The 14,771-nt window shown below is 55.6% G+C and overlaps 1 protein-coding gene across 1 annotated transcript in view; it reads right to left on the bottom strand.

The window, feature by feature from the left end:
* Nucleotides 1-14,771, bottom strand: part of HR (HR lysine demethylase and nuclear receptor corepressor) — a 56,018-nt gene that overhangs the window by 40,429 nt on the left and 818 nt on the right. The gene's annotated exons all lie outside the window — the stretch shown is intronic.

Raw genomic sequence — 14,771 nt, 5'->3', positions numbered from 1 at the left:
TTAAATCTCTCCCTGCCTCTCTCTTTCCTCCCCATGCAAAACGGCAAGTAGAATCTCCCCCCGCCCCCCACCGCAAACTCTATTACCCCACCTGTCCCTCTGCAATGCGCTCGTCACCATGGTATCTGGGTGAGATTCCAAAGCACAGGCTCCCTTCATGTGCAGCCACAGGGACTGCAACCCCAAGCTGCATGTGGGGGGCACGGGGCCCTATAGGGCAGGGCGAGTGCCTACTGCGGGACATATGCTAGGGACACACAGGACACATCCCAGGACACACAGGATCCCCTATCCCCTTCCTTTCCCTGGTTCCCTACCACCAGGCAGGCCCCGCCCCCCCTCCCCCAGTCTGAGTCACCCTATCAGGTGTCTCGGGGAGCGTCCCCTGGCACATCCTACTCTTCAGGGGTTTCTTAAAGTAAGTCGTGGGTGGCGTGGAACTGAGCCAAAGAACCCCAAGCCTGTGGTGGAGAGCACCAGCCGTGAGTCCTGCCAGAGAGGAAAAGGGGGCTCCAAGAACAGGGCGAGGGGGGTAAGACCTGCAGCATCTCATCAGCATCGTGATGCACTCAGGATGCTCTGAAAGGTGCCACGCAGGTGAGATTCCGGGGCGCCCTTCAACCAAGACCCAGGGCAGCGAGGCGGGGAAGGGGGCGGCAAAGAAAGGCCCTATCCTGCTTCTCCAGCAATTTTGTGCTCCCCCTGTGCGTGTGTACGTCCCCTGCCCAGTGGGGACTCCTGCTTATGGAGATAAGAGGCATTAACTGGGTTCAAATACCTTGATGCAATTAAAAGCTCCCCTTGGGGACTGAGGGCTTAGTAAGCCAGCCCAGGCCACGGGTATAGCTCTACCAACCACGAGCTCTGTGCTGTTTCCCTCGCTGGAGGTTGCCAGCCCACTGGGAAATCAATGGCAGCTATCCAATGGCTGCTGTCTGCCTTGCCCTTAATCCCTGCTCCCACTAACTGGGAAAGGGAGCCAGGAGACACATCTTGCTCCATCCCAGTTACAGCCTTCCGCCACCAAGCACTCCCCATTCCTTCATCTCCAGGCTTGCCAGCCAGCCCCACACCCTGCCCAGGCTAGAGGAAGATGCTGAAGGCATACAGGACAGCAGCGACTGGTGCATCGTGGGGCACTGGACCAAGCAGCTCTTGCCCCCATGGGGTTATCATGCCAGCAATCCCCATGCATACAGACAGTACACCAGAGACCAGCTTAGTGACAGCATAATGAGCCTTACTTGAAGCTCGCCCAATCCTTATGGTGGGGTGACTAACCATGCACCATGGGGCGCACGTGTGTGTGTGGATGCAGGGTGTGGTATGCAGGCAGGCACCATGGTGCTTAGCACGGCGCATCTCTCTAGTGTAGACCAAGGCTTCCTAGAGGCACTGTCCTCAAGCCAAGCTCCTTTCCTGCCCCACTCCAGTGACTGTCTAGGTTGCAATTACAAATCCCCAGGGCATAAATGTGGGAAAATTCAGTATCCCAGCCAGTTCCTGCCTTTCTCCATGAAAAAAACAACTGCCAGCATCCAAGGCTGCATGGGCCCAATTGCTAGAGGGCAGAGAACAGCTGCTGTTTCCTCTGGCTTCGTCTCCCTGCTGCGGGAGTGAAGCTCTCTGCTTTGGGGATTCGCCCCACAAACCCTGATCCTATCCTATGGCCCAGAAGCAATCTGGGCTCTGAAGGGCACTGAGGCCGGTCACCCAACAACAGGGCAGGTCTCACTGGGTTTGAATGCAGAAGAGGTTCCCAGAACCAGGCAGCAGGCAGCACCCTTTCATCTCTAATGGGGTTGATCACAGCGAGTAGGGCCGGTCAGGAGTTTCCCGTGGGGACGTTTTCCCACCAGGAAATGTGGATTTGTGGAAAGTGAAACATTTCACAGAGAAGGGCATCGATTTCAACAACATTTCGTACAGAGGAAAATGCAACCGCGCGTTCCCATGGAAGTCGTCCGGGGTCATTTCAGAATGGTTTTTTGCTTCTATTTTTGACGGAATTTCATTATCCAAATATAACAGCAATTTTTTAAAAAAAGTCAACATTGGAATGACATTTTGATTCACCCAAAACAAATGGGGAAGGAAGGGGCGGATTTTGGTTTTGCAGGACATTTTTTTTTAAATTTTCATTCCATTTCAGAATGAAAAAGAAAAATGGAAAAAGTCGGTTCCCGCCCTGCTCTGAGCACCAGGTTACAGGTTCAAATCCAGCCCAGGGCAAAATGTGATTTTGGCAGCCCCTCTGTATAAAGAGTTGCTGGGTCTCAATTCATGTCCCAGGGGGATGGGACACCCCTGGGGAGCAACATCCTGTATTTATTGGAGTGGCAGCGGCAAGGCAAGCTTCTCCCATGTGCCACACCCTGCCCTAAGGGACTCCCATTGGGGTGCAGGGGCGAGAACCCGCACCATGGCTTATTCGTTCCTTGGCCGCTTAGCTCAGACAGTCAACAAGGGAACCAATTAGCGCCTGTTTGTAGTGAAGGGGTGGCTGGGAAGTAGATCAGAACAGCTTCTAGCACAGGCGAGCTCTGAGCTCGTACTAATTGCCTGCCTGTTGCCTGTGTTCAGACTCTAAGGTTGTCACTCCCCCCTCCCCACCCTTTGGCATCAGCTGAAACCAATTATCAGCTGTTGTATATCCAGGTTCCAATGCAGGCGAATGGCAACGTCACAGTCTCATGCCAACGTGCCACTGGTCTCTGCACTGTGATGCCTTGTAGAGCGCATGAGGCCAGCTTCCAGTATTACAGAGAGAAATTCAGAGCACAGGAGGCATCCCGTGGGGAATGGGCTGGGTTCCAAGCCTTGCTGGGCTGAGCTAGGGAGCTAAAGGGACAGATAAGAACTCAGCGTTGTCCCTCTGGAGGGGCGGAATCTCAAACAAAAACTCAAAAGGCGAGAAAGCAGAAGGAGCTGGGGTCAGACACCCGTGGGTTGAAATACCCCAACATGGAGGCCTGTGGATCCACCCACAGACCCCTGCATCCTACCGCAAAGGGTTAATAGAAATCGGGAGAGGGACCCCAGGACCCCTGATCTGGCTGATTTCTGTAATGATTTTCTGCAGGTGTCTGGTTTCTTTGATCTATTTCATGCAATTGTTTAATCAGCTTGGTTTTGCTGTGTACAGGTTTGAGTTGGGCACACAGACAATAAGCGAATGAACTGTCTCAGATCCATGTTTGCAAGAGCGACCCAGGAATCTGAGCAGTTAGACTTAGATACTACGCTTAGGGAGTACAGTAAGGAGCGCCACAGAAAAACCTAAAATAGACAGACAGACAGACAGACAGATAGAGGGAGGAGCACCTATAGCAAAAGAGAGTGTGTGGGGTGATTAGACAGACACAGGCAAATGGTTCAGAAATCATTTCTCCCCAGGGATTCATTATAACCCTGTGCTAACTGCATGGAACCCCTCCTACTGCCCATGGAGCCCATTCATGTCCAGGTCCCTAGTCTCTGCTGTACCTAGTTCTCCAGGTGGGGAGAGTGTTAAACACCACTAAGCCAAGCAGAACTCCAAGGTGCCCAACTCCATCTGCATTTACATTTCCCATAGCAGTGGGACACTGATCAGCTCCACCCTTGGATTCGGAGCATGGGGGTGCTCAGGGCTAGCTGTTGTTTGGGGTTTATCTCTAGTGTTCCATGGGGCTATTTTTCCTCTAGCAGCCAATTAACACAAGTTCTGGATTTCTTCCAGAGTCTCCACCCCCCTCCCCCCAAAGGCTGGAGCAGCCCGATCAGACCAGACCTGGAGGCCCCCCCGTAGGCGATAGAAAAACCCTGTCAGAAACAGAAACAACACCCCCAGGCCCCATGTCTAGCCCGGGTCAGAATGACAAACAGTGCCGAAACTCACGTCCAAAGGGGAACAGCCAGGGCTTTCACAGTGGTAGCTGAGGCTTCCTGCACTCACTCTGAGCCTCTCTGCCATAGGAGCATGTCGAGGGAGATGGGTGCTGCCGGGGAACCATGGGTCCCATCTGCCCTCAGCCAGTCACCCCTCCTCACTTGTCCCCGTGACACCCAGTCTAGACGTCGTCACCTACAGAGCATTAGGAAGAAGGGCAAATGAGCAGCCTGCACCCAGGTGTGCTGGTAAGCAGTGGTTAGAGCAGGGGACTGGGAGTCGGGACTCCTGGGTTCCATTCCTGGCTCTAGGAGAAGCATGTTCTAGTGCACGGATCCTCAGCCAGGAGGGTCATGACTCTGAAGGGGGAGGGATGGTAAACAGGTGTCAAGGGGTTGTGACCACCATGATTACCCCTGCCATATTGCTAAATGGAAGTGAGGACCTGGAGGCAAAGGTTGAGAACCACAACTTCAGTGGTTAGAGCAGGGGGACTGTTCTGTTCCCAGCCCTGCTACTGGAGTGGTGTCTAGTGGTTAGATCACATGGCCTGGGTTCTATTTTCAGCTCTACCACTCAGGCACTAGGGCAAGTTACTTCCCCTGTCAGTGGCTCAGTTTCTCCTTTTTGTCACATGAGGACCTACTGCACGGGGAGTTTGGAGGCTTAACGTTTGCAAAGTGCTTAGACATATGCAGTGGAGTGAGTGCTGTTGAAATTCAAAGGATTCAATATTATTATGAATTAATGCTGCCAGCAGAGACAGATCCCTCCCCACTTCTATACCAGGTGAGCTTTTTACAGACAGACTTTTTTATTTATTTATTTATTTTTAAACTAAACCCTTCAGTTTGCTCCAATCCCAGTCTGTCTGGGGCCCAGCAGGATCCATGTACCCTTCAGAACACAGAAAGCTGGCTACCCCCATCCGTCTCCTATACCTCTGCAGCTCATGAACCTAAGGGGAACCCCGTTACAACCCCTGAAGGCTATTGCTTTTAGTACTTATTGGTACAGTCCTGATGCTGCCCTGGCTGGCACCTTCCTGAGGGCATGTTTTTGGTTAAAAAAAGGTGGTGGTTGGGGATGTGGGTCCCCAGAGAAGGGAGAAAAGGGGCTAGGAAATAGAAAAGGAACGTAGGTTCCCCTTACAAATGTAGAATACAGACTCCTTTAACAACCCCCACATCCTCCAACATCCCGTTCAAACCACATCCTTTTCCCAGCTCTAAAATCCGCCCCCCAAAAAACTATCTGACCTCACACACCTCACCTCTGACAAACCCCAGCCAGTCTCCTCTCTGCCCCCTCAGCCTAATCATCTCCCACACCCTAGGTAAGCATCTGGCAGGCTCTGGGCCACGTCCTTCTGAGAAACCAGCAGCTGGCACGCACCTGGCCTGGGAGCTTGGGCTTGTTAGAGAGCCAGAAGTAAGTTTTTTGGGGAGTGGGAATTGTGGCTCTCTCACCCTTCTTCCTCACCCCCCTGTGCCCCCAGTTGGTCCAGCCAGAGCAGAGGGAGCAGTGAAAGGAGCTAAGTTCTCACACCTACCTGAATGGAAGGTATTCCCAGATCCTGGAGAGGGGACTTCTATCCCCTGCCACCTGGACCCCGCTGGCCTCGGGCAGTCTCAGAGTAGCCAGGGATTGGGTTTCTCATTGTCTCCTTGCCCTCCTTGTTGGTAGCATAGCCTGGGAGCCAGCTGAAGGCTCTGCGAGCTGCCAACAAAGAGGCTGCATTTAAACAACAGACATAATTATGCTTTTGATACCGTCTGCTAAAAATACAGCCCTGTGCAGCGCTGCGAGCCATGTGTGTGCAGGCTCACATGGCCTCTGAATGGCAGCAGCTGACTCAGGCAGGGGGAAGGGGGGGCCTGTGGAGAAAGGAGGAGGGAGAGGCAGACGGAGGTGAGGGAGGGAAAGGGAGAGACAGCAAGGCATGGTTGGACACACACAGAGTGAGGGAATCCAAGCCAGGCTTCGGTGCCTGTGTCAGATGGGGACAGGGCTCCCTCCGGCTAGGGCTTGTGGAGTCTGTGCCAGTCTCAGGTGGTGGGGGGGCTCCCTCAGGCTAGATCAGGGCCAGTCACAGGGGGGCAGGGGCTCCCTCAGTACATGGGCTCGGCCTAAGCAGTGCCCCATCCATCTGGGCTCGTGAGAGGAATCACAGAAAGGCATTGGCTTGCATCCCTCCCCCCGCTCTGCCCTTTTGGGCATCACAGGAGACGTAGACCTTCCTGCAAATGCCCCCAGCAGGGTGCAGAGATCTGGGGCAGCTGCTAAGGACCGGTACGCTCCTAGGTTGCGTGGTGAGAGGGATGGGCAAGGTGCCGGAGCTGCCAGCCCCAGCAGGACCGGGGAGAGCCGTGCAGTCAGCAGAAAACCAGCCTCCATAATTCCCCTTCCCAACGTGAGTGAGTTCTCAGCAGCTCTCGCTCAACTCCTGCTCTGGGCATCCAGAAAGAGAGAGGGAGGAGATGGATTGGGGTCACTTATATAGGGTCCTAGGAGGCAGAATGGAGGAGGGTTCTATCAGTGGGGGGAAGGGGAACAGTCAGGGATCAGAAAGAGGAGTGGGGAAAAGGGGGAGAGATGGGAAGATGGGATGTTGGGGATTGCTAAGTATACGGCTGTTTACAGTTCCCTGGGGAACAAGAGCTCCCCGGCCTCCATCCATCTCCCACTTCCCTGCTCCTAGCACTGGATACCAGTCCTGTCCCTAACCCAGAGACCCAACTGACAGAGCACAGCCATTCAGGGGCAGAAAATTCCTAGCACCCAAGGCAGGAAGGAAACTGATCACTGGACTGAAACTGCCTCTTTGTCTGAGGTTTCACTCCTACGTGGGGAGAGGAAGAGGCAACCCCAGTACACTTGCTGCCTCATGCCTCCTATTAACTCAGACACTAAACTCAGGCAAAACAGCCACACAAAGCAGTTCCTCTGCCCACATGGGGCTACATCCCTCCAAAAATCACATCACCTTGCACATCACCCTTGCCTCAATGCTGGCAAAAAAAACCCCCACCCACCCCTTTAACTCCCCTACTTCAAAAGCCATCACCCTCCCCTGAGCACACCTGGCTGCTGGTTTGCAATCACTTGACCCATTCCCAGCTGAGTCTGGTAATTGACCAGGGCTAGCTGGCCCCAGGCCCCCGGCCCTTAAAGGGGCAGGCCACGCTGTTAGACCTCCCTCAAGTCATTTTCTCCCATCTGCACCCTGTCCCCACACTTCCACCCCACTTGGCAAGCGCACAGGCCAGCTTGTAGGTTTGCCACACCTCCTGGGTCAGGTGTGGGTTCAGTTCTATCCAAACCGGGGCTGGGTCAGGCACAAGTCATCTTTTAATAGACCTAATAGCCTCCATCACCCCACCCCTGCTAAATGATTCTGGGTTGGGCCCCCATTTAGTGTTCAGGTATATTGCCTGGCTCACTGATGGGCTTCTCTGGAGGGGAGGCAGCTGCTGGGGTGAGGAAAGGGGTTTGGGTGCAGCATCGGAAGGGTTAATGCAGACAGAGGGTGCAGGTATCAGACAGCCAGGGCAAGTGGGGTGCCACCTGGGCTGACCCAAGCTGACAGCTTGGACAGGAAAGGAGCTTGCTTCACCTTTTGCTGAGCCCACTGAGTGGTTAGCAGGGAAGGGACTGTCTGGACCCCTACAGGGAGCTGGGGAGCCCAGTGCAGCAGCCTTGCTATATACTGACCCATCTCTCCCTCAGGGTTTCAAGGCCTGTTCCTTCCGTTCCTATCCACAGGCTGGCAATGCAAGTAGCAGGGCTGTCAGGTTAACTCCTTGAATGTTGCCAGCCATTCCCAGTATCTGCATTTAGAGCACACCAGGTATACCTTGGCAGAGCACCTCTGCTGTGCCAGGGGCAGGCTGGCAGAATAGTAGACAGGGAGCTGTCAGGAGCAGGGCCCACCTCTCCCTCTGTACATGGTTAAAAGTACAAAGATACAGGTATGAATGGTCACCTGCTGTCTGGAGTAAGCCCCAGTAGCTCGACTGACAGCAGCCCAGAGGGACCAGCAGCAACAGTGTTAAGGGAGGTGTATGCCAAATGCTGTGTGGCATGCTGGCTGGGGAAGGCACCAGACAGTCTTGGCTGGTAACTTCCTTTGGGCCCACGGCCAGGACCTCCCCAAGGACTAAGAGTCCAGCAGAGATTTGATCTTTGCAGCCTGTTAATGAATAAACAACCCACCTTATCTCCCTCCCCCAGTTATTGACCTCTAGCATCAAGAGGGGCAGGTGCCAGCCCGGGTGCATTGAGATTGTCTGACCTGGAATGTGGCTGCCCGGCAAGCTGGAGGTGAATGTTCATCCCCAGGGAAGCAAGTTCACATGCAGTCCAATCCGAGCAATGGCTGACTCCATTTAAGGCTAGTTTGGCCCAGTTTGTTAAGAGAATCAATCGCCTGTTCAGAGACCCCCTTGGGAAGCAGGGTCTTTTCTGGTGGCTGGCAAGGTCCCTGTATCCAGGGAGGCAGGCGTTAGCATGGCCTGGTCCCACCTGTTGGGAGATGCCATGGTCTTTATAATGAGTGACCTTGCTGAGATGTGGGGAAGGCAGGACCCAGGCTGGCCATTCTCTGCCAGGTGAGAACTCGGGTGCTAGCTAGTGGCTTTTAGTAAAGGCCCTGTTCCTGGCACAACCACTCCTTCTTCCATCTTTTGAGTAGCCCTCCCAGTGCCTAGCAGGGCAGGTGAGGGACCTACGCAGCACGTCCCCTCCCTACTCAGCCATCATAGACCATAAGATCAGACGGGACCATCGCTGACTTCCTGCACCTGGCAGGCCACAGAACCTCATCCACCGAATTGACACCCAGCTAGACCCTTTTAACTTTGGCAGGGCCAAGAATACAGAGCGTTCCGTTCCTCTGGCTCTTCTCCTCATTCCCAGCTGCGCTCCCCCGCCACCTGCACACACGCTTAATTGGCATAACAGCTAAGGACGGTCAGTAACCAGCCGGGGCAACGCGGGGATGCCCCCAGGCGAGCACCGTGTTCCTGCTCCCCAGGGAACGGTGCATTCCTCCCGCTCAGCAGAATTTGGCCAACTTGGTCAGCATGATGCAGCAGTCATCAGCCTGTGGGCCACTGACTCCTCCCCCACATCCAACCCAAGGAGGCTGGCTGAGGTTATCCAGGATGTCTATGTGTGGGAGGGATCCCACATGGGGGACTCTGGACACCAGCTCATGCTTAGCCATATCCTCCTGGTATACCAGAAGCTGCCCTGTCTCCATCCTCTTAGGAAGCACCACAAGGAGGGTTGTGGGACGTATCTGACCAAGCTGAGTGAGGAGCAGGAGCAGGAATGAGGCTTAGGCAGCCCAAGAGCTGCTTTACATGGTCCCCAAGACCCATTGTTGGGGGGGAAACATGCTTGGAGAGGGTTTCCAAAGCACTGGTGGTGGATAAAGGGACGTCCATCCAACGAGCAAGAAAAGATGCATGATCTTCATGCACTAGACTAGGAATCAGGAGATCTGGGTTCTATTCTTGATTCTGCCACAGATTCCCTGCGTGACCTTGGGCAAGTCACGTCATCTGTCTGTGCCTCAGTTTTCCACGTGTAACATGGGGAGAATAACCCCTCCTTTCCCTCACCCTTTGGCTTTGTCTATTCAGACCGTGAGCTCTTTGAGGCAGGGACTGTCTCTCACGCCAAGTGTCACTCCAGCATCTAGTGCAGTGGGGCCCCATTATCGTTTGAGGCCTCCGGCTGCTCCTGGAATACCCCTAATAACCAGTGCACTTAGGCAGCTGGACTTTCTCTTTTCATCCCAGGGCTGTTGGGGCCAGGCTGCCAAGTGCTCCGCACCCACCATTGGGGCCAGATTTTCAACAGAGCCCCGTGCCCAACATAAACCCAGAGTCACAAGCTCTTCTGAAAAACAGAGCTATTCCCTCTCAGAGTCACGGCAGGCAAACGGGGAGGCAGGAGGGGATGCAAGAACCCCCTCAAAAAAAGGTCAGTTAGATTTTATCTTGTTTTAAAAGCCCAACCACTAAGAGTCACGACCCTCCTGCCCTGCTTGGTAGAGAATTCAGAGAGCCCAGACAGCCCTTGCAATTGAAACAGAATCACCAGAGGCCACTAACAACATTCCTGCTCGGCGGTTCATCGGTACAAGTACCCCTGCCCCCGAGACCCTGCGCACTTTAACAAAGGGACTAGGGGAGACCCCAGCACAGATTCAACTACCACCCCAGCCCAAGTGGGCTCCTCCCTATCTGACACTGGCACAGGCTTTATTAGCGATCACTTTTAATCTGGCATGGTCACAGGGCACAGAAGAATCCTGGCTGGAGTCTCCTGCCTCTGGAATACACTCCCTGTATCCCAGAGCACTGCACAGACATTGTCCCTGTATTTTCGTCCCTGAAGCGTTAACAGGACAAGGGAAACCCGGCCAAATACCTCTTCTGGAAAGGTCACAGGGGATGAGGGAACAATTGAGAAATCTGGCCTAAAACCTTTTGGTGCCGAAGGCCAGGCACTGCGTGTGCATCGAACCCAGCCCAATGCAGGGGGTCCGCACATCCCCGCTAGCTAGGACTCCTGGGTTCTATTCCTGGCTTTGCCACTGGATAGTCCATGGAGAATGGTTGCCCATGCTGCGTGCAGATGCTGGCAGGGAAGCCTGGCCGGTGAGAGACGGGGATTAGCAGGAAGCTGACGACCCAGGTCAGCAACCTGGCCCTCACTTCTGTCTGCAATACAGTGGTTTTCAACCTGTGGTCCACAGACCCCTGCAGACAATGTCTAAGATTTCCAAAGGGGTCTGCAGCTCCATTTGAAATTTTTTGAAAAGAGGTTGAAAACCCCTGCTCTAGTACATTCACTCAGGGACCGAGCACTGGGGAAGCTGATTAGAAAGACGTGAGCAGCCCTGGGCTCAAAGATTAGTGGCCTCCTGTAACCTCCGCAGAGGGAACATCAAGTGCTCAGCTGTTCGTGGCCTCGCCTGGGCAGGGGGTTCTTACAAAGGGAATGGAGGGGCTGGCTCTTGGTGAGAGGGCAAAGGGAGAGTGGATGCAGCAGAGCCCCTGAGTTCGGATCTGACTAATGGCTGGAGCTATGCAGCAGAGCAGGCGAGCTGATGTCTGGCCTTGGAATCTGTGACAAATGAGTGAAATGAGTTTGGTGGTTTTCAGTCTAATCCAAAATGGCTGTTTGGGCACTACCACTGCATGGCTTGGGGTAAGTAACAGTGTCCGCTCAGGCAGATCAGAACACGGCTGCAGGTCACGACTGAGAGGTCAGAGAGCTGTGGGTTGGGACAGAGAGGTGTTGGCAGCACACGGAGGGGAACTTTGCACATCACCTGCCCCCACAATGCTTGGGTCTAACCAGCCCCTGTCAAAATTCTCCTAGAAACTTTAAAAGGGGGGGAAACCTGGCCCTTCTGAGCAGGCGAGTGGTCACGTCTCCCTTCTGCTATTGCCTCTGCATTTATGTGGAGTGTCGACCCCGCTTAGTTAGCCCAAGACAGATGGGACCCTGGCAGCAGGTTTGGTGACTGGAAAGAAACTTCTCCACGGCTGGGCGAGCTCAGGTCAGCCCGATAATTGCTCCGCTGGTCTCGTGCCAAAAGGGAGATTATGGCTTTGCTGACTGCAAACTGGCACAAGCCAATGAGCTGACACAGCTGGTATCCGTGTCTGGCACTGGACGAGGTGGGGGGGAAGGGTCCCACTGTCTCTGTCCTCAGCAGCACCTGCTGGTGAGACACCCCCCGCAAGCAGCTTCTCTGGTAGGGGATGTGAGAAGCGACGGGCAGACTTTGACCAGCCCTTCCTGGGAAAGGAACCCTCTCCATGCTCCTCCTTGGGGTCAGCGTCCTAGGCAGGAATCTGCAAGGAGATTTCTCCTGTCAAGATGGGAGCCAGATGTTCTCGAGCACTTAGAGCAGCAGGGAGTGGGAGTCAGGACTCCTGGATTCTATTCCCAGCTCTGCCATTAAGTTGCTCTGTGACCCTGGGGTCCTAACCTCTCCCTGCCTCAGTTTCCCCACCTGTAAAATGGGGATAACAATGCCACTTTTCTTCCTGAGACTTATGATGTTTAAACAGCCTCAGAAACACCCCTTGGTTCCATCGCTCTGTTCACTAAACCCCACTGGCTGTGGCTTTCCCCCAGCCCAGGGAGTTTGTGGTTACACTGGTTTCTCCTGCAGAGAAGGGAGCAAGATGTGCTCAGAATCAGGCCCACCATCAGGAAGGGGGCTGAGTCCTAACAGCAGTGGCACAGGGAGCTGTAGGTGCTCAGCACCTCTCAGGATCAAGCCCTCACCAGCAGCAGGGTTACACAAGCAAAGGGACAGAGGGGATGAAGTGGGCATTCACCCACGAAAGCTTATGCTCCAATACTTCTGTTAGTCTTAAAGGTGCCACAGGTCCCTCTGTTGCTTTTTACAAGCAAAGGGAGCAGAGTCTCCCAGCAGCGAGAAACACTGTGGCCCCCAGGGCGACCTTAACCCTTTAGGAGCCAGAGGCTTGCAAGCGCACTGGGATGATGAAACGACCATGGAAAGCACAGAGTCCTGTTTCAGCAGCCTCCTCCCCGAGCCGGATCCTTGGAGGAACCGCTCTGCCTAAGCAGATTGAGCAGGATTACTGGCCACCTCTGGCCTCTTTCCTCCCTGCCCCCCAGCCTTCCTCCTCCGCTGCTTTAAGTAATCATCTCCAAGACAGTTTTACACAGCTAATCCAGCCACCTCCATCTAATCTGCTCCAACGCCCACTGGCTGCTGCGTGGCCCCCTGCAGTGCACCCAAAGCCCTGCCCCACATACCGGGGGCCTGGCTGTGCCTTCCCTCCATGCAGCCGGCGGGGTCACCCCCTTTCCGCTGGGCTCCACTGCTTAGCATGCATGCAAGCCCCCCTCACCTCCAGTCCCAGGGGCAGAGCTCATGCAGACATCGCAGCTGGAGAGGCAGCGTGGAGCCACAGTTTAAAAATAAGGTTGGCCAAAGCTGTTCGCGAGGAAGGATTGGGCTCTCCGCCTGGAAGGTTAGGACATGCAGATCGTGCAAGCGAGGACGCTGCTGAGGCTGAGCCAGAGAGGGCTCTTCAGGGCACCGCTTAGGGGAGAAAGCAGCACAGAGGGCTCGCCAGGGCACGGGGGGATTTGGGGGGAGAGTGGCTGACGGGAAGAGAATCAGAATCACCTCCCTGCCACCCATTCCCCTCCTCCTGGCTCCCCGCCTCCACCCCCCTGAACTTGCCCTTTGGGGGTCTGCACAGCCCCACTCCCCCCTCACTCTGCCCGCACCAACCCTCGACCATGGATGGGGGAAAAGTACCAGCCACAAGAGGCCTCCTCTTCCCGCCCACACCTCCGTGGCCGCACCCTCCTCCGGGGGACCACGGGGCCGGCTCCAACCCTCTCCCCCTTCAGCTCCCTCCTGCAGATGCCCGCCGGGCTCCCCGCGGCTGCTGTGACGCACAAAGCAGAGAGTGATGGCACGGTCAGTTTGCGGCCTAGCGCTCCTCTCATCAGACCGTTGGCTCCTCGGGGCAGGGACCTGGCTGTCCAGCGCCCTGCCCCTCCCCAGCACTAAGCCAGTCACGAGTGTTTCACACCCACGAGCACTGGTGTAAGCAGCTACACGTGGTGGAGGGCCATAGAGCGCCTGGCCCCTTGTCTGCAGGGCTTAGCGTAGAAGGGGATGGGTGGATGTAACAGACTGGAAGGCCCAGAAGGGGGCAAAGGCCAAGGAAGGAGGAGAGACGGTCCAACGAGCAATGGGATGAAACTGAGCAGAGCATAGGCTGAATAGGATGCCCCAGCAGTGAGCTCTACAGCCTGTGGAAGCACTTTGCCCAGGGAATGGTGAGAACCCTGTGGGTGGCGCATTCGGAGCCCCAGAGTGAAGGGAACAATCCTGCATTGGTGAGGGGCAGAGAAGGAAGGGGAGATGGCCCTCTTGCTCTCTGCTTGCTACAGGGACAAGGCAGCACCACCAGCCCAGAGAAGGAGGGGAGACTGGGGCCACAGCCATTCCTGGAACACCCCTGGCTCCACGTTCAGTTGCGGATCCAGGGGCTGCCTCAAAGGTGCGGGCAGGGTTAACGCCAGGGGGAAGCAGGAGGCTTAGACCAGGCTGAGCACACGTACCCAGCGTCCAGGCCTCACAGAGATGCATGAAGCATAAGGGGGCAGTGCCGAGAGTCCAGCATGGAAGCTTAGGCATCTCAGAACCAGAGGGCCCAGCAAACCTGGCCCCCAGGAGGCAAGGCACCCAGTAGGTTAGCCACATACACTAGGGGCTGAGCTCCAAGAGAAGCAGCACCACAGACCCCACATCTGCACTAATCTACGTACAGAGGATAGCAAACCCTGGGAGCTCAGGGGCCCAGTGCCCAGCCCCGCTATTACCCAGAAGTCCCCAAAACCCCCACCCAACCGCAGCACCACTTTCTGTGTTACCCGAATCCATAGGGTCCTGTCCAGCCCCACATGCAGCATCTCACAATCCCTACCATACCCCAGGGCCGGTTGCCTAGGGCGCTAGGATTTGGGGGGTGGCATTTTCTTCGGCGGCAACTGCAGCGGCCGGATCTTCGGCCACCCCGGTCGCTGCTGGCATTTAGGCAGAGGGAGCTGGGGCAGGGGGGCGCAGGGAGGGCCGCCTGCAGCAAGTAAGGGGGGGGCGGCACGCAGGGGAACTCCCCGCTCCAGCTCACCTCTGCTCCGCCTCCTCCCCTGAGCACGCTGCCCCGCTCTGCTTCTCTCCCTCCCAGGCTTGCGGCGCTAAACAGCTGATTGGCGCCACAAGCCTGGAGGTGGGAGAAGTGGAGCAGCGACGGCGTGCTCGGGGAGGAGGTGGAGCAGAGGTGAGCTGGGGTGGAGAGCTGCTGCACGGCTCCCCGGG

Source organism: Terrapene carolina, unplaced genomic scaffold (assembly GCF_002925995.2).
Source record: "Terrapene carolina triunguis isolate 2854851 unplaced genomic scaffold, T_m_triunguis-2.0 Scaffold53, whole genome shotgun sequence".
Classification (NCBI taxonomy): domain Eukaryota; kingdom Metazoa; phylum Chordata; order Testudines; family Emydidae; genus Terrapene; species Terrapene triunguis.
This window is presented reverse-complemented; position numbering and strand designations above follow the sequence as displayed.